Consider the following 18,593-nt stretch of genomic DNA (forward strand, 5'->3'; position numbering starts at 1 on the left):
ACACCTCGTACACATGCGGCTCCGCTCCGTACACCTCGTACACGCGCGGCTCCGCTCCGTACACCTCGTACACGCGCCGCTCCGTACACCTCGTACACACACGGCTCTGCTCCGTACACCTCGTACACACGCGGCTCCGCTCCGTACACCTCGTACACACGCGGCTCCGCTCCGTACACCTCGTACACACGCGGCTCCGCTCCGTACACCTCGTACACACGCGGCTCCGCTCCGTACACCTCGTACACACGCGGCTCTGCTACATCCACCCTGTAAACCCCTCCTGACCCCACACATAACCTTCCCCTCATCCAGCACCATGACAACCAGCACAGCAGAGTCCTGCATCCACTGAGGCCCCTGATCATGTGACCCCTGACTCCTCCCCTCCTGTGACCTCATCACAGGTCCTGTGCGCACAGAACAGCCATATATGTGGTGGAGGTATGTAGAGATTCACCCTCTTCAGTACAGTGTTTATTGTGGTCTCTTAATGATTATTTACTGTATTTTGTGGTCATTGTACTGTATGTGGGTTTGTTACTTTTGCAGGATGAGTTGTGTTTCTTTGTGCAAGTGTTTTATCGTTTTGTTATATGTATTTGGTACATTTTTAATTTTATTAAAGTATTAGGTGAAAACAATTTTTTTTTATTATACACAAACTTCTCTGTAAACTAATAAAATGGCACCGGAGTCAGAGCGTGCACATACTGCGCTATCCGGTGCCATTTTTTTTAAGTCACTGCGTCTGCGAATTCCCATATACAGTGTCTTCAATAAACTGGTGTTATGTGAATGTGCCATTTTATTGAAGTAATGTACTACAGCAACCCAAAACCCACTTATTTATCGCCAAGTGCCAACACGACAATTTTTTTTTTGAACAATAATTTTTATTAAGGGTTTTAACATTTGGATAAAGCATGAGTACAAAGATTTCACATCAAAGCTTTACATGAATACTCAAAGATAGAAAATCCCCCCTACCCTTCTCCCCGCCAACACGACAATTTAACCTGAATATGGAAGTTTCCGTTTAGAAAAAACAGCTCATACAGAGATCAGGCGGGGGCAGCAGAGAGTAGACAGGAGCTGGTGTACCAGACTACAGATTTAAAGGAATATGATTCCCTATCCTGGTATATATATCTCCCATCCTGGTAAATGACCCCTTATCATGGCATGTGCCCCCCATCCTGGTATATGTTCACCATCCTGGTAAATGTCTCTCATTGTGGCATATGCCCCCCCAACCATCCTGGTATATTGTTTCTCCATCCTTGTATATGTCCCCCCCCCTCATCCTTGTATATGTCCCTTATCATGGTATATGGCCCCTGCATCCTGATGTATTTTTCTCCATCCTGGTATATGCCCCCCATCCTGCCTGCGCCGCAGTTGTTTAATACATAGGAAAAAAACAAAACAATAAACACTCAACTTTCCACACTTTCCTACAGCATGTAATTTTTTTTTTGAGTCAGCAGAAGACTTCAGCGTCTTTTCGACGGGCACATAACATCACTGCCATGTGCTCAGTCACATGCACGCCGTCAAGTTCGAGCGCTGCAATACACTTCAGCTGGATGTGCATCCAAGGATACACATCTAGCTGAAGTAGGGGCTGACGTCTCCAGGCCACTCACCCGCACTTGCCCGGTCCTCTAGCGTGGAAATGCACTAGTGTTGAGGCGATAGCGTGCGTGCCCCCTCTGGCACGCGTGCCATAGATTCGCCACCCGTATACTACAATGTCAACATAGCAGTGCACAGGTGCCGCGTGCTCCCTCTGGCACGCGTACCATAGATTCGCCACCAGTGCCCCCTCTGGCACGCGTGCCGTAGATTCGCCACCAGTGCACTACAATGTCAACATAGCAGTGCACAGGTGCCGACCATAGAGATAATGGCAATGGACGGCACCTGTGCACTGCTATGTTGATGTTGTAGTAGACTTCTTCAATAAAATTGAATTGTTGAAGACACACTGTCTGCCAATTCGCAAATAAAATGGCGCCATAGTGCATTATGCACACGTTCTGACTCCGGTGCAACACTGCGCAGGCCTCGCCCATCCCGGCTTTGAACAGAAGGATGCATCCAGCGTTATTTATAAGGTAACATCCGGTGGAGAGGGCTGTTACTGTAGCATTGGACATCTGCTGTGTGTGTGTGGCACATCACTCATTTATGAGTGAGAACTGTCTTTCTGTAAATCCCTAAGGTGCGCTGCAGTATTGAGATCGGCATGTTGGCAGTATTATATTAATAGTATTTTTATTTTATTTTTTTTAGTTTCGCACAATAGATGCGCATTTTATTTAAAAAATACAACATTTTTGTTGCCACTTTCCAAGAGCTAGGTTGGTAAAATATGTTGATATATGCATATTTTACTTATTTTTATTAGTACCATCCGTGGTTTGCAAAATTTCTGGGGACATTTAACCCCTTTCTGACATGATCAGCAATAGTAAGTCTTACTGACTTGGACCAGGTACGTACCATTACGCATCATAGGATCGTAGGCGCACACAAGCGGGGCGATCGGCGCCGGGTGTCAGCTGATTCTCACAGCTGACACCCGATGCTATATACAAGGAGCGGTCCTGCACCGCTCCCGGCACATTAACCCCTGAAATGCTGCAATCTAAGTCGATCGCAGCATTTTGGGTGCAAGGGGAGGTAAGCACTGGCGCCTCTCCGGCGTCCAGCGCTGCGCTGTCTTTGCCGGGTCCCTCTAGTTGTTATGGTGATCCAATGTCGTCATGATGACATCCGGGTCACCAGGCAGCAGGAAGTTACTTTGATCATGCGCAGTGCGCGATCAAAGTAACTTCTGCCTGTGCAGCGCTGACAGGCTGTATTACATAGAGATGCTGCTGTATAGCATAGAGATGCTGCTGCATCTCTATGCTATATAAGCGATTAGCCTGCAAAAAGTAAAAGTCCCATAGTGCGATAAAATATAAGGGTATGTGCAGACTATCTGCTGCCGACTGCAGCCCTGGGGCTGCAGAGAAGCCGCCTTCGGCTTCCGCTCATTATGCAAATGAGTGCTGGCCTCTTTTTTTTTTTCTCACATGCAGACTTTCTCCATAGAGATTAGGTCTATGGGGAAAGCCTGCATGCAGATCCCTCGGAGAAATTGACATGCTGCGGTCTGGAAAGACGTGCTGCATGTCAGTTTCCGCGGGTGTGCCGCAGACGCATAGTGGACATGGGATTTGTATAAATCCCATCCACTATGCTGTAACATCTGGTCATTGTGGATTGCGCGCAGTGCTCTTGCGCTGCGTCCAATCTGCAGTGAACACTGATTATGCGCACATACCCTTAGGCCAGGGGTCTTAAACTCTGCTGGGTATATGGGCCGCACACGGAAAAAAATTTAATTTGGGGGGCCGCATTCTTTGCAGGTCAAAGTGACATTTTTAGTGATACCATTTTATTTTCTATACACCTTTTGAACATTTTTGCTGTTTTATTTTTTATAGCTTGGGTCGTTATGGATGTGGCGATAATAAAACATGCACTTTTTTTGTTTACTTTAGTTTAGATATAAAGCAGCATTTTTAGTGGCAAAATATTTTTTCATGCTTTATTTTGAAGTTTTTCTGCCAAAATCTTGTAGTAATGTGCCCCACCCTGGTCTGCATCTTGTAATGTCCCCATCTTGTCGTAATGTCACATACCGGTCCCCCATCTTGGAGGACTGTCCCCAGCCTGGTCCCCCATCTTGGAGGACTGTCCCCAGCCTGGTCCCCCATCTTGGAGGACTGTCCCCAGCCTGGTCCCCCATCTTGGAGGACTGTCCCCAGCCTGGTCCCCCATCTTGGAGGACTGTCCCCAGCCTGGTCCCCCATCTTGGAGGACTGTCCCCAGCCTGGTCCCCCATCTTGGAGGACTGTCCCCAGCCTGGTCCCCCATCTTGGAGGACTGTCCCCAGCCTGGTCCCCCATCTTGGAGGACTGTCCCCAGCCTGGTCCCCCATCTTGGAGGACTGTCCCCAGCCTGGTCCCCCATCTTGGAGGACTGTGCCTTGTGCCGTTCTACACATACAAGAGAAAAAAAAAAGATTCTTCTCACCTGTCCTCCGTTCCCTCGGCGTCCTTTCTGTACCTGTGGCCCGCAGGCACCATAGACCCCGATCGCGGCCCGATCCAGGAGCTACCGGCAGCTGCGCTTCAGTTCAGTATATTGCCGCGCAGAGACCGGCTCTCTGTACAGCAATATCAATGCCAGCCGCCGGCCTATCAGAGGCCAGCAGCTGACATCTGCGTGTGTCAGTGACGTCATACGCCGCTGCGCTGGGACGCTCTGATAGGCCGGCGGCTGTCACTGGTATTGCTGTGCAGAGAGCTGGTCTCTGCGCGGCAATACACTGAACTGAAGCGCAGCTGGCAGCAGCTCCTGGACTGGGCCGCGATCGGGGTCTATGGTGCCTGCGGGCCACATGAAGCAGCCTGAAGGGCCGCGTGTTTGAGACCCCTGCCTTAGGCTATGTGCGCACGGTGCGTATTTGAAGTAGAAATTTCCTGAGCCTTTCTGCATCTTCTTGGCAGGAAAAACGCATGCGTTTTTTGGTGCATTTTTAGGCTATGTGCCCACGTTGCATTTATGAAGCAGAAAATTTCTGCAACATTTCTGCATGTCCCTTGCCAGAAAATCGCGTGCGTTTTTTGGTCGCGTTTTTGTATGCGGATTTTACATGCGTTTTTGTAAGCTTATTTCATGCGTTTTTGAGCACAAATAAAGTTATTGAAAAAAAAAAAAAAAAAAGATGGAAATCCTGATGTCATTTCCTAGTTCAACCCCTCTTCACCATTTTGTTTTTTGCAAAAGACAGTATGCCACAGGAATTGCAGCCCCTGCGGGTCAGCAGACCATGCCTAAACCTTCTGCTAATGACTTGCTTAAATCTCCTGCACTACAACGTTGAGCAGGTAATATAAACTAATTTTTTTTGGGGTACATTATTTTTATGTAGTGTGTGTACTAACCTATTATTGTTCTATAGGAGCGTTTAAGGAGGAGAAGACGACCAAAAAAAATTTGGGTGCACCCTATCTTGCAGGAGCGGACGGACAAGGGCCACTTTAATGTTCTCTACCAGGATTTAAGGAGGTAAGATATATGTGAAGAAAGTATAATGTCATCCGTCTATGCTGTTTTTTTAAGGTTTTGTTTGTATACTATGTTACAAAATTATCTTTTAATATTTTTTTTTTCTCTGTTTACTATAGTTTTCCTGAAAAATTTAAACAGTTCTGCCGTCTGAACATTATTGCATTTGATCGGCTGCTAAGCCTTATGTCTCCTGACCTGGACTTCCAAGACACTGTAATGCGAAGGGCCATCTCTGCTGAGGAAAGGCTGCTCATCACCTTGCGGTAAGTTGAATGTTGATTTATATGTACCTGGTTTTGTTCGCCACCCTGCGGTGATGGCTGGTGTACCTGGTTTTGTTACCCTGTGGTGATGGCTCCACTGTGTCTGTCTTTGTGTACATATTTTTTGTTTGACCATGAGATCACCATGCACAGAGATCAGATTGAAAAGGTCACTGATGTGTAAACTCTAGAGCAAACATCGTAGGCAAACACAGACACAAAGTCAAAACACATTATAAATTGATATGTGTGAACTCAAGAGAAAACAAAAGATGCCCAAAAAAGATTGAAAATGTGGAGCCCCCCCCCCAAAAAAAAAACGAGCCCATTGTTGGAATAGTTTTTTGTAATAAAGACCTTAATTTTTTAAAAGATGAATTAATAATGGATAATTACTGTTGGCTTGTATTTCTTTTTATGGCTTTTCTAATTATCTATTTTTCCTTTTCAGATTTTTGGCCACAGGAGAGAGCTATACATCACTGCACCTCCAATTTAGGGTTGGTAAATCCACCATTTCCAGAATTGTGAGGTGCACATGTACCGTCATCTGGCAGAAGTTGCAGCCCATCGTGATGCCTTCTCCAACCGAGGACACTTGGCTGCAGGTCGCAGCAGGCTTTCAAACTGTGGCCAATTTCCCAAACTGCATTGGTGCTGTCGATGGCAAACATGTGAGAGTTCAGCAGCCACCACGATCAGGATCACGCTTCTTTAATTATAAGAAATTTTTTTCTGTGGTCCTGATGGCGGTTGCTGATGCACATTTCAAATTTGTTGCCATTGACGTTGGTGCTTATGGCAGTACTGGGGACTCTCGGGTGTTTAGATCATCACAGATTGGGCTGCAACTTCTTCAAGATGGCGTAACGCTCCCAGCCCCAAGACCTTTGCCGGGTTCCACACATCCAGTTCCTTTTGTGATGGTATCGGATGAGGCATTTCCCTTACAGACCAACCTGCTGCGCCCATACCCACGAAGGGCACTGAATGCCCGGCGGAGGATTTTCAATTATCGGCTGAGTCGTGCACGCAGATATGTGGAATGCACCTTCGGAATCATGTGTAGTCAGTGGAGGATCTTTCACACTGCCATCCAGTTGGATACGGAGACCGTTGACACTGTAATTAAGGCATGCTGTGTACTCCACAACTATGCTCGTGAGTACAGCACCGAGCAAGATGAGGAGTCACAGCTATCTGAATTAATTCCAGTTGTCAACTCCGGTCAGGGAAGGCCATCCAACTCTGGTGCCAGGGTGCGAGAAACCTTCGCTGACTACTTCATGAGTCCTGAAGGTGCCGTGCACTGGCAATACTCCTGTGCTGGTGTTGAGCAGCCTGACCAGCAGAGAAGATCTGATGAACAATAAAAGAAGAACTTCCTCCTTTTTTTTTTAAATAAAAATGTAAAAAAAAATGTTTTGACAAAAAATAAATTTTGGTTAAACTTAAATTTGTCTAAAATATTTCTTGAATTGCAACCTTCTACATTTTGTTTTTCGACAATACGTCAACGCAAAAGTGAACAACCCACAAAGACCAGAGCCTGTAAATTGGCATTACTACCTAGAGCGCTATTCCCAAGTACTGTCTGCTAAAGTCAACCCTCACCATTGTTATTTGCTTGCGCTAAGAACAGAACTAGCAAATAACAGTGTTGAGAGTAGTATTCATCCAAAAAATAGTTGTGGTCCAAAATATCAAAGTATATTTCTAATTTAAAAACCACTGTATACAGCCGACCACATACGTAGATTAGTTTGAACAAATTTCAAAAATGTAGAGTTCCTCTGACATGCGCTATGGTGAGCGCAGATCAGGGGAACACTTTTTCATTACAACCCAATCCAACCACATATACACTTGAAAAGAAAAATTAACAGATAGTTTAAATAATTTTTTTAATACGTAATATAGAATAACTGTAAAAAACTTTTTAAAAACACAAAACAACAAACTTCTAGAAAATTTAATCGGACAAACATTGCCCATAACTTGGGAAAAAATTACACACTGTGTACAGCACACCTATCCTCTAATCAGTTTTGGGCCCTAAAATACGGGCAGCACCTGTAGGTTGTTTAATTATATAAAAAGAAAGACCTTTTCTTACAGTCCCCTACGCCTGATGCCTGGTATAGGTGACCATAAGAAAAGGTCTTTGTTAATTGTCTGATTCTCTAAAACATTGTGTATCTATCGACCTACAGGTGCTGTCTGTATTTGCTAGGGTCCAAAAATGCTGACAGGGAGGGGTAAAATTTTTTAACTACAAGTTTTGAAGGTCTTCTTCAAAGCTGTACCCAGGAAACATTTCTTGCGAAAAAGTAGAGTTGGGGGATGGTCCTCTGACAAATGATGATGCACCATGAGCCATTTGCCGACCATAACTTGGTTGCATATCTTCTGGACGGTATGCTGCAGCAACCTGCCCAAAACGCTGGGTTGCAGCTGCTGGTCGTGGTGGAGGCACACTGGGTTTGAAACAATTAAATATTCCGCATACTACGGCTGGGGGCGAGGGCATAACTGCTGCCTCTTCAATTGCCATGACCATAGCGCCTGCTGCAGTCATGTACATGTTCTGCCTATCTCGTGGCAGAGATCTGATGCGGGCAGCTTGGGCTGAGCAAAATTTATCGATGGCATCTTCCTGGGATGCCCTTTCCACAAGGCTGAGGGTTCGATTTGTGAGTGCTTCAAGCACAATAGTCCCACCCCCGTGGCTTTTGGCCTTTTTTTTGCCCGCCCTTCTCGATGCCACGAGATGAGCAGAACCAGACCCCCTCCCAGTGGGCCTCAACACATCACCAGCAGAGCTTCCAGCGTCACTTGGAGCAGGAGCAGGAGAATCAGTCACCAAACCCGTCCCGATGTCCGCTGGATTGGACAAAGAATGTGAGGGACAACCAGATGCTGAAGATGCCGAAGCAGATGGATCCGGTGAGGAAAGCTGGAAAAAGTCCTCGGATTCCTCCTCTGCTTGCTCTGTGTTTGTGTCCTCTTCTGCTGTTGGGGCCATGATGTTTCCTTCAGTTCTGTATATAATAAAAGGTAAATCCCAATGTAAATACAACATTTTTGGAAACATTTCAATTAATATGTTTTGGGAATTTACCTCCGCAAACTCCTACTGGTTAGTATGAAGGCCAGCTCGTCCGCAAAAGGAAATTTTCTTTTTTTGGGTGATGAGCCACTTTGCACTGACTGGTGATACTTCACCAGCCGGTCGGTGACCGATCTCCACCGATTTTTAATATCATACACTGCAATGACACAACCAAAACAATTTATGAACTGCTTTCACACCAAAAAGTGCAATTATAAATAGATATAAAAATAAGTGTAAAAATCAAAACTTACTAATTTCCTCTTGGGCATCACGTTCAGCATTCACCCACTGGGGATACATTTGGCTCAACACAGAGGCCCAGGCGTCTTTTTTCTTCTGCTTGTCTTTGTAGTCAGGACTAGCTCGGTCCCATATTTCGGGATATTTTTCAATCTACAGTGAATAATAACGTGTGTGAATATTATTTTAAAAACAAAATGGAGGAATAAAAGATTAACCCCCAAAAAAAAATTAAATAAACATATGGAGATATGTACGCACACACACCAACACTAACCCCTCACCTATATTGTACGGTTCTTTCACACGTCAATCTCCGGGACGAGTGTTGATGCCATTTTCCACACACAGCGGAGACCCACACACAGACCCATTGCAAAGCATGCTCGGTCACACTTATCTGTACTAACGTGGATATGTGGACGTGAGAAATCAACCTTACAGCGTATGCAGGAGCTTTCAGTGAATGAACCTACATACACTGTACAATAATCTTTCACTTTAATAAAATCTTTTAACCCAAAAAAATAAGTGGGCTCACGCATAGCTTTAATAAATAGCAAAGGGAAAGCAGACGGTTGTTGGCTGATGTTATAGTCTGTGAAGTAGCCAATAACCATGGACCCTTCCTTTGCTATTAATACCAGGCCGCAGCAGTTAGCTTAGCCTTTACTGGCTACTATATAGGAAGCCCCCCCCCCAAAAAAAGTGACATGGGGTCCCCCTATAAATTGTAGCCAGCAAAGGCTAGCCGCTTTGCCTTTTCTGGCCACTATATAAGAGGACCCCCCCAAAAAAAATTACATGGGGTCCCCCTATAAATTCTAGCCAGCAAAGGCTAGCCGCTTTGCCTTTTCTGGCCACTATATAAGAAGACCCCCCCAAAAAAAATTACATGGGGTCCCCCTATAAATTGTAGCCAGCAAAGGCTAGCCGCTTTGCCTTTTCTGGCCACTATATAAGAAGACCCCCCCCAAAAAAAATTACATGGGGTCCCCCTATAAATTCTAGCCAGCAAAGGCTAGCCGCTTTGCCTTTTCTGGCCACTATATAAGAAGACCCCCCCAAAAAAAATGACATGGGGTCCCCCTATAAATTGTAGCCAGCAAAGGCTAGCCGCTTTGCCTTTTCTGGCCACTATATAAGAAGACCCCCCCCAAAAAAATGACATGGGGTCCCCCTATAAATTGTAGCCAGCAAAGGCTAGCCGCTTTTCCTTTTCTGGCCACTATATAAGAAGACCCCCCCAAAAAAAATTACATGGGGTCCCCCTATAAATTGTAGCCAGCAAAGGCTAGCCGCTTTGCCTTTTCTGGCCACTATATAAGAAGACCCCCCCAAAAAAAATTACATGGGGTCCCCCTATAAATTCTAGCCAGCAAAGGCTAGCCGCTTTGCCTTTTCTGGCCACTATATAAGAAGACCCCCCCAAAAAAAATTACATGGGGTCCCCCTATAAATTGTAGCCAGCAAAGGCTAGCCGCTTTGCCTTTTCTGGCCACTATATAAGAAGACCCCCCCAAAAAAAATGACATGGGGTCCCCCTATAAATTGTAGCCAGCAAAGGCTAGCCGCTTTGCCTTTTCTGGCCACTATATAAGAAGACCCCCCCAAAAAAAATTACATGGGGTCCCCCTATAAATTGTAGCCAGCAAAGGCTAGCCGCTTTGCCTTTTCTGGCCACTATATAAGAAGACCCCCCCAAAAAAAATTACATGGGGTCCCCCTATAAATTGTAGCCAGCAAAGGCTAGCCGCTTTGCCTTTTCTGGCCACTATATAAGAAGACCCCCCCCAAAAAAATGACATGGGGTCCCCCTATAAATTGTAGCCAGCAAAGGCTAGCCGCTTTGCCTTTTCTGGCCACTATATAAGAAGACCCCCCCAAAAAAAATGACATGGGGTCCCCCTATAAATTGTAGCCAGCAAAGGCTAGCCGCTTTGCCTTTTCTGGCCACTATATAAGAAGACCCCCCCAAAAAAAATGACATGGGGTCCCCCTATAAATTGTAGCCAGCAAAGGCTAGCCGCTTTGCCTTTTCTGGCTACTATTTATGAAGACCCCCCCAAAAAAAATGACATGGGGTCCCCCTATAAATTGTAGCCAGCAAAGGCTAGGCGGACAGCTGCGACCTGATATTAATAGCCTAGAAAGGGGCCATGGTTATAGGCCCCCTCCCAGGCTATAATATCAGCCCTCAGCTGCCCCAGATTTGGCGCATCATATTTGTGCGCCAAATCTGGCACTTAGCCTCGCTCTTCCACGCTGCCCTGGTGCGGTGGCAGGGGGTAATAGTGGTGGGGTTCATGTCAGCGCCAGCTGACATGAAGCCCAGGTTAGTAATGATGGGCGTCAATAAGACACCCCCATTACTAACCTACAAAGTGTTAAAAAGAAAAAAGACAAACACCCAGAAAAAAATAATTTATTTGAAATAAAACACAATTTTATTTAATTCTAATTTTACTAAAAAAAAAAAAAATAGTTACCTGTCCACGTTCCTGCGCTGATCTCCCATGCACAGCTGTCACATCTGGAGATGTGACAGCTGTCATGGCTGCTGTAAGCTCACGCTGCCGGGAACACGTCCACTCCCGGCAGCATGAGCCCCTGACTGAGGTCACCGGAGTGCATTCAGTCAGCGCTGCTCCGGTGACCTCCTTTACAGCCCTGTTGTACCGTGGGAATTTCTCACGATACAGCGGGGCCGTAAAGCAGATCACCGGAGCAGCGCTGCCTGAACTCCGGCGAACCCGTTCATTCTAGCGGCGGCAGCGGTTCAGAGCGGTCACATTCTATGTGGCTGCTCTGAACTGGAGATCTTCGTGGGACACTCGTGGACTGCTACGGAGGGGTAAGGATAAGGTTGTGGTTTATTATTTTATATTTTATTACAGGAGATCGATGGCTTCGGGGAATTAGGTGTCTAGGTGAGTATAGGTGTATTTTTTTATTTTTTACTTTATTTTAGGGGCGATCGGCGGGGACAGGTAATGTATGAACTAATTTATTTTAGGTAACCACTGGCCACCAATGAAAAAAAAGGGGGCAGTAGATTAAATATTATTGGGGCCAATAAAAAAAAAACTTTAATAATGATAGCACCCCCCCCAAAAAAAAAAAAATAGGGGGGGGGGGGATAGGGTCAATAATATATGGAGGCACATATGGGGGCTATTAAATTTAATTTTGGGGCACATTTTACAGCAGGATCAGTCTGATGGGAACTACTGCTCCCATCGAGCTGATCCTGCTGGCAGGAGTGGACGTGGGACAGACATAGGCCGATGGGAGTAGTAGTGTCACATCGGCCTATGTCTGCCTGCTGACACCCGCGCACACAGACCCCACACAGACCCCACACAGACACATACAGACACATACAGACCGCACACAGACACATACAGACCACATACACACCACACAGACACATACAGACACTTACCACACTAATCATGAATCCCACGTTGACATTCATCCGCTTGTACCATCCCACGTTAGCAGCCATGATCCTGAGAGACGGGAATATTATGGAATTCTCGTCTTCCTGGATTATGGGATGCTCATGGGATGGATGGATGGAACGCCCAATTGTGACGTCACTTCCTATTTGCTGCGGTTTTGAGGTACAAGACCGCAGCAAATGCGCTTCACTTCCGCAATTATTTTTACATATTTGCGGATTTGAAGCGGCCCAATGCAAGTCAATGGCGGCGATTACGCCGCGCTTCCGCAAAATTAAATGACATGCTGCGGATTTTTCCGCGGAGCATAAACGCAGCGGAAAAAACCGCAGCGTGGGCATTGACAGTGCGGCTTCTCATTGAGGACCATGGGGGGCGGATTACCAAGCATTTTTGGAGCGTTTATGCTGCGGAAATTCCGCAGCATATACGCTTGAAAAATGCTACGTGGGCACACAGCCTTAAAGTGTTTTAAAGCGTTTTTGTACATCAATGAATGCTTTTGGTTGCTAAATAAATTTATTTGGTGGGACATTGCTTAAACCTTGGATTACCATCAGAACTGGGGTGAGTATATTGGTTAATTTGAATGATTAAATAATGTCTGTTATATTTCAAATAAAGTCTTTACTCTTGTCTGTGTGTTTATTTAACTCTTTACTTTACTTTAAGTTTGGTCATGAAAAGGTCTGATTGAGACCTTGACATCACCAAACAAAAGAGCTAGGTGTCAGCTAGTCCCATTCACCCAATCTTCATTAGCATTTCTATTCATGTAATTTATGCGGCTGCTGTGAGCTGCTATTTTTAGCCTGGGAAGGTGCCCTTTGCAAACATTTTCGCTGGCCATAATTAACATCTCACAGCTGGTTCGTTAGCCGCTACGTCCCCATGAACAGCAACAAGTAGCGCTTTGGACGCAGAATATTTTTGTTGCCTCGAAAACGCAGTGTTCTAATGCCACACCTTTGTTCTCGGTACATGTGAATCCACCACATATAATGACACTTCAATCGGTCAAAATCTGCAGCAGAGTCTAGCGTGTCCGCTACAGAAATTGACATGCTGTGGGTGAGTTTGGGTACGTGGCCACGATTAGGAGCCGCTGCGGGTTTGACGCTGCGTGTTTATACAGCGCCAAACCCGCACCGTGCTGATGTAACAGCATAGTGGATGGGATCTCTAGAAATCCCATGTTATGCATGCATCAGAGGCTGCAGATCACCCTTGGACACTGACATGCAGCACGTCTTTCAGGACCGCAGCATGTCTAGTTCTCTTGCGGAGTCGCTAGTCTCCGCAACATAAATTTGACCACTAGAAATGATAGAATGCGGTAATTCTGCATGGTTCAGTGAACACATGTGGATTTACCTGCGTTCAATAGAATGGATGCAGCAAAAAATATGAAGCGCTGCTACGTCCGGATCGTGGGCTCCTGTGTCATTTTTATAACCATCAGAGGGAACGCCGCGGAAGGGGCCATTAGCTAAAAATGTTCCCTGGCTATTAATATCAGCCCACAGCTGTCTGTTTAGCCTTTACTGGCTAGGTTACAGGGGGACTCCAGAAAAAAAATTGACGTGGCGTCCTCCTATAAAATCTAACCAGCAAAAGCTAAACTAGACAGCTGCGGGCTGATATTAATAGCCAGGGAAGGGGCCATGGATACTAGCCCCCTCCGCAGCTATTAATATCACCCCTCAGCAGTCCCAGAAATGGAACATCTGTAAGATGCGCCAAATCTGGCGCTTAGACTCCACTCTTCCCACTGCCCTGTAGCAGTGGCGAATGGAGTTGGGGTTCACGTCAGCCTTGTATTGGCGGCTGACGTGAAGCCCAGGTTAGTAATGGAGGACGTCTATAAGATGCCCCCATTACTAACTGTGCAGTAAAATGGTCGCGGCTTTTTCAATAAAAGACACGGCCAGAATAAAGTATTTTCATGAAATAAAAAAACACACATGGTCCTACAATTTTTTTTTCATTACCCCACAGCCCTCGATCTCCTGAAAAAAATGTAAATAACAAACAACCATATCCCTCACCTGTCCCTGTCAACGACGTAGTCCACGTGCCACCAACGATTGTCCCACGACTATCTGTGTCACTTCTACAGCACTGACATCGGCCATCACTGATGTCACTGCCGTAGAAGACAGCAATATATACTGACAGAGGTATAAAATCACCCCTGTCAGTATACATGCAGCAGGAGGTCACTGGGGTTGATCAGCTGATCAGCCTCGGTGAGCTTACGATCAGCTGATGGTCACATGACCATCAGCTGATTGGTCACATGACTAGCTGAGCGGTCTCGTAACCATCAGCTGATCGCTGACGTCACCGATCAGCTGAGCGGTCTCGTGACCATCAGCTGATCGCTGACGTCAGCGCAGATCCTGTAAGCGCAGCATACTACGGGGAGCGAGCCCGCTCTCTATAGTATGCCACCAGGAGGAGAAGATCGCTGACTGACAGGTGAGTATACAGGTTTATTTTTTAATTTTTACTTTTTTTTTCTTTTTTTTTTACAGCGCGTGGTAGCTGGCTTGGCTGGGAAGACTACTCATCCCATGTTATCAGTGGGAGTGACGGTCGGGATGAGGGGAGTTGTAGTGCTCCTCTCCAACCCGGGTGCCACCCGCACCGCGTTTCTGCCGCAAATTCGTGGCCATTGACTTTAATTGAAACGCAGCAAATCCATATATACCTGCAAGTTTGCTGCGTTTCAATGGACCTCAATGGGCGCAAATTCGCTGGGAGATCACACTAGAAATGGTTCTGCTGCGTTTTTTAATGCAATGCAAATCCGGAGAGGAAATTTCCGCATCATGTGCACAGCACATCTACAGTAGATTAGCATTGCTATGCATGGCAGACCTATTAACAAGCGTTTTCGCAGCGGGAAAACCGCCGCAAAAACACATCATGTGAACATAATCTAAAACTAAGGTATCAGAGTGGAAAAAAAAAATGTAAAAAATATTTTAAAAAAGAAAAAATAATCCCCCAAAAAAGAAAAATAGACTGTACCCATAAATAAATATTATTATGAAAAAAAACAATAAAAGTGCACATATTTGGTATCGCCACGTCCGGAACAACCTGACCTATAAAACTGTCCCACTAGTTAACTCCTTTAGTGAACACGGTAAAAAAATAATATAAAAAACAAAGCAAAAAATGATGCTTTATCATCATACCAAACAAAAAATGGAATAAAACGCGATCAAAAAGACAAATGTAAATAAAAATAAAACCTCTGAAAACGTCATCTTGTCCCACAAAAAAACAAGCCGCCATACAGCTCCATCAGCAAAAGTAAAAAAGTTAGAGCTCTCAGAATAAAGCGATACAAAAAATTTTTTTTTTCTATAAAATAGTTTTTATGAAAAAATATGAATGTGGTACCGCTGTAAACGTACTGACCCGAAGAATAAAGCTACCTTATCAATTTTACTACATGCGGTCGGCATAAAAAAACAACAAAAAAAACAATTCCTGAATTGTTGTTTTTTGTTTATTCTGCCTCCCAAAAATCGGAACAGAAAGTGATCAAAAAATGTCACATGCCCGAAAATGGTACCAATAAAAATGTCAACTCGTCCCGCAAAAAAGAAGCCATCACATGTCGGCTGAAATATGGAAAAATTATAGCTCTCAAAATATGGCAATGCAAAAACTAGTCTTTGCAAAAAAAAAAAAAAAGTGTCTTAGTCTGTGACAACTGTTAATCATAAAAGCCCGATATGAATCTGGCATCGCTATAATCGCACCGACCCGAATAATAAAGTCGTCTAATCACATACCGCACAACGAACGGCATAAAAAGTCATCTCTATGGTTAGGGCCTTGTTGGGGTTGGGATTTTTTCAAAAGCAAAGAAAAAAAAAATGATGACAATCTGGTGACTAGTGTTGAGTGCAAATGCTCGCTACTTGAGTTTGCATCAGGTGCTCAGGTATGCACCGATTATCGCGGGTGCTCGAGTGACATGCTCGAGTCTCCACCACATATGCTTCGCGGCCCAAAAAAACCTTGCGGGGATTGTCTGCCATGCACGAGCGATCCCCGCATGTTTTTTTTGGGTGTCTAATAACCATGAAATATGCGGGCAGGGACTCGGACTCGAGGATGTCACTCGAGCACCCACGACACATGGTGCATACCCGAGTACCCGATGCAAACTCAAGTAGCGAGCACTTGCGCTCAAGACTAATGACAACTTATTCAATATAATGACCTAATGTTTTCAAATTCTGTGTCGTACCTCTGGGTTCAAAATGTTCACTATATCCCTTGATAAAATGGTTGCGGGGTCTAGTTTCCAAATGTTATAAACTTCTGTGAAGCACCTGGGGGTTCAAGGTGCTCACCACACATCTAGATAAGTTCCCTGAGGGGTCTAGTTACCACAATGGTATCACTTGTGGGGGGTTTCCCCTGTTTAGGCACATCAGGGGCTCTCCAAACGCAACATGGCGTCCGCTAATTATTCAAGCTAATTTTACATTCAAAAAGTCAAATGGCGCTCCTTCCCTTCCGAACCCTGGCAAAACAGTGGTTTTCCCCCACATATGGGGTATCGGCGTGCTCAGGAGGAATTGCATAACAAATTTTGGGGTCCATTATTTCCTGTTACCCTTGCAAAAATAAAAAACAAATTGGGGTCTAAAGTAACATTTTTATGAAAAAGTTAAATGTTCATTTTTTTTCTTCCACATTCTAAAAATTCCTGTGAAGTACCTGAAGGGTTAATAAACTTCTTGAATGTGGTTTTGAGCACCTTGAGAGTGCAGTTTTTTAGAATGGTGTCACTTTTGGATATTTTCTGTCATAAAGGCCTCTCAAAGTCACTATGTGATGTGGTCCCTAAAAAAATGTTTTTGTAAATTTTGTTGGAAAAATTAGCAATCGCTAATCAACTTTTAACCCTTATAGCTTCCTAACAAAAAAAAATTTGGTTCCTGATGTAAAGTAACATCTGGGAAATGTTATACATTTGTGCTCAAAAGTTTACATACCCCGGAAGAATTTTTGCTTTCTTAGCCTTGTTTCAGAGAATATGAATGATAACAAAAAAACTTTTTCTCCACTCATGGTTATTGGTTGGGTAAAGCCATTTATTGTCAAGCTACTGTGTTTTCTCTTTTTAAATCTTAATGACAACCAAAAACATCCAAATGACCCTGATCAAAAGTTCACATAGCCTGGTGATTTTGTCCTGATAACATGCACAGAATTTGACACAAATGGGTTTGAATGGCTACTAAAGGTAACATTTAAAAAGAGAAAACACAGTAGTTTAACAATAAATGGCTTCACCCAACCAATAACCATGAGTGGAGAAAGTTTTTTTGTTATCATTCATACTCTCTGAAACAAGGCCAAGAAAGCAAAAATTCTGCCAGGGTATGTAAACTTTTGAGCACAACTGTATATTATTGTGTGGCATATCTCTATTTGAAAATTCAAATTTTGAAAATTTGGAAATTTTTGCAAAATTTCTGATTTTTTTCACAAATAAACACAAGTCATATCGAATAAATTTTACCACTATCATGAAGTACAATATGTAACTAAAAAACAGTCTCAGAATCGGTGGGATCCATTGACGCGTTCCAGAGTTATTACCTCATAAAGTGGTAGTGGTCAGAATTGTAAAAATTGGCCTGGTCATTAACATGCAAACCACCCTCCGGTCCAAAGGGATTAAAGAGTACCCGCCATTTAAATTTTTATTTCATAACTCTATTGTATACATGAAAATAAGTAACTTTGCAATGCATCCTATCAAAGAAATCTGCTTCGTTCGCCTCCTGGACTGATCTTTCATTCTCAAATTTCTCTCTTCACAGGTAAAATCTGTGTTCAGTGAAGACAGATTATTAAACTTCTGAGATAGGAGATGGCAGTTGATTTTGGTAAGGTTCTATACAGATAGGAGAAGCTCTGCTTCTAGCTCCTCCCGCCTTTACATAGTCTTATGAGCACCAACGGTCATCTCCTGTCTTAGTCATTTAAAAATCTGTCTTCACTGAATACAGATTTTACCAGAGAATTTTGAAAATTAATGATCAGTCTTTGCAGAGAAATAAGCAGGTTTCTCTGATAACATATATTACAAAGTTTCTTATTTTCACTATAAATTTATGCAATAAAAATTAAAACGACGGTTACTCTTTAAGTCCCACCTACCAACCCACCCAGTGTATACATAAACCTCACCTCATTATGGCTCAGGAGTTTCAGAAAATACAGAATAGTTGTTGTTACGCAGTTTTAACTCCAACTTAAAAGGGAATGTGTCATAAAGAAAAAGTAGTTTTGAATTTGAAAAAATTAAAAGTATTAATGTTTTATTTGTTTAAATGG

General features: G+C 44.1%; 1 protein-coding gene across 2 annotated transcripts in view; it reads left to right on the forward strand.

Moving 5' to 3' along the window:
* Positions 1 to 391: 391 nt before the first annotated feature.
* LOC141271914 (uncharacterized) overlaps positions 392 to 18,593 on the forward strand; it is a 42,559-nt gene continuing 24,357 nt past the window's right edge. For both annotated transcript variants that reach the window (XM_073682151.1, XM_073682152.1), the window contains exon 1: positions 392 to 444. The gene's annotated coding sequence lies outside the window, so the exon portion shown is untranslated. The remainder of the gene's footprint in view (positions 445 to 18,593) is intronic.

Source organism: Phyllobates terribilis, unplaced genomic scaffold (genome assembly GCF_046119375.1).
Source record: "Phyllobates terribilis strain yellow unplaced genomic scaffold, ASM4611937v1 Scaffold_5__5_contigs__length_657084704, whole genome shotgun sequence".
Classification (NCBI taxonomy): Eukaryota; Metazoa; Chordata; class Amphibia; order Anura; family Dendrobatidae; genus Phyllobates; species Phyllobates terribilis.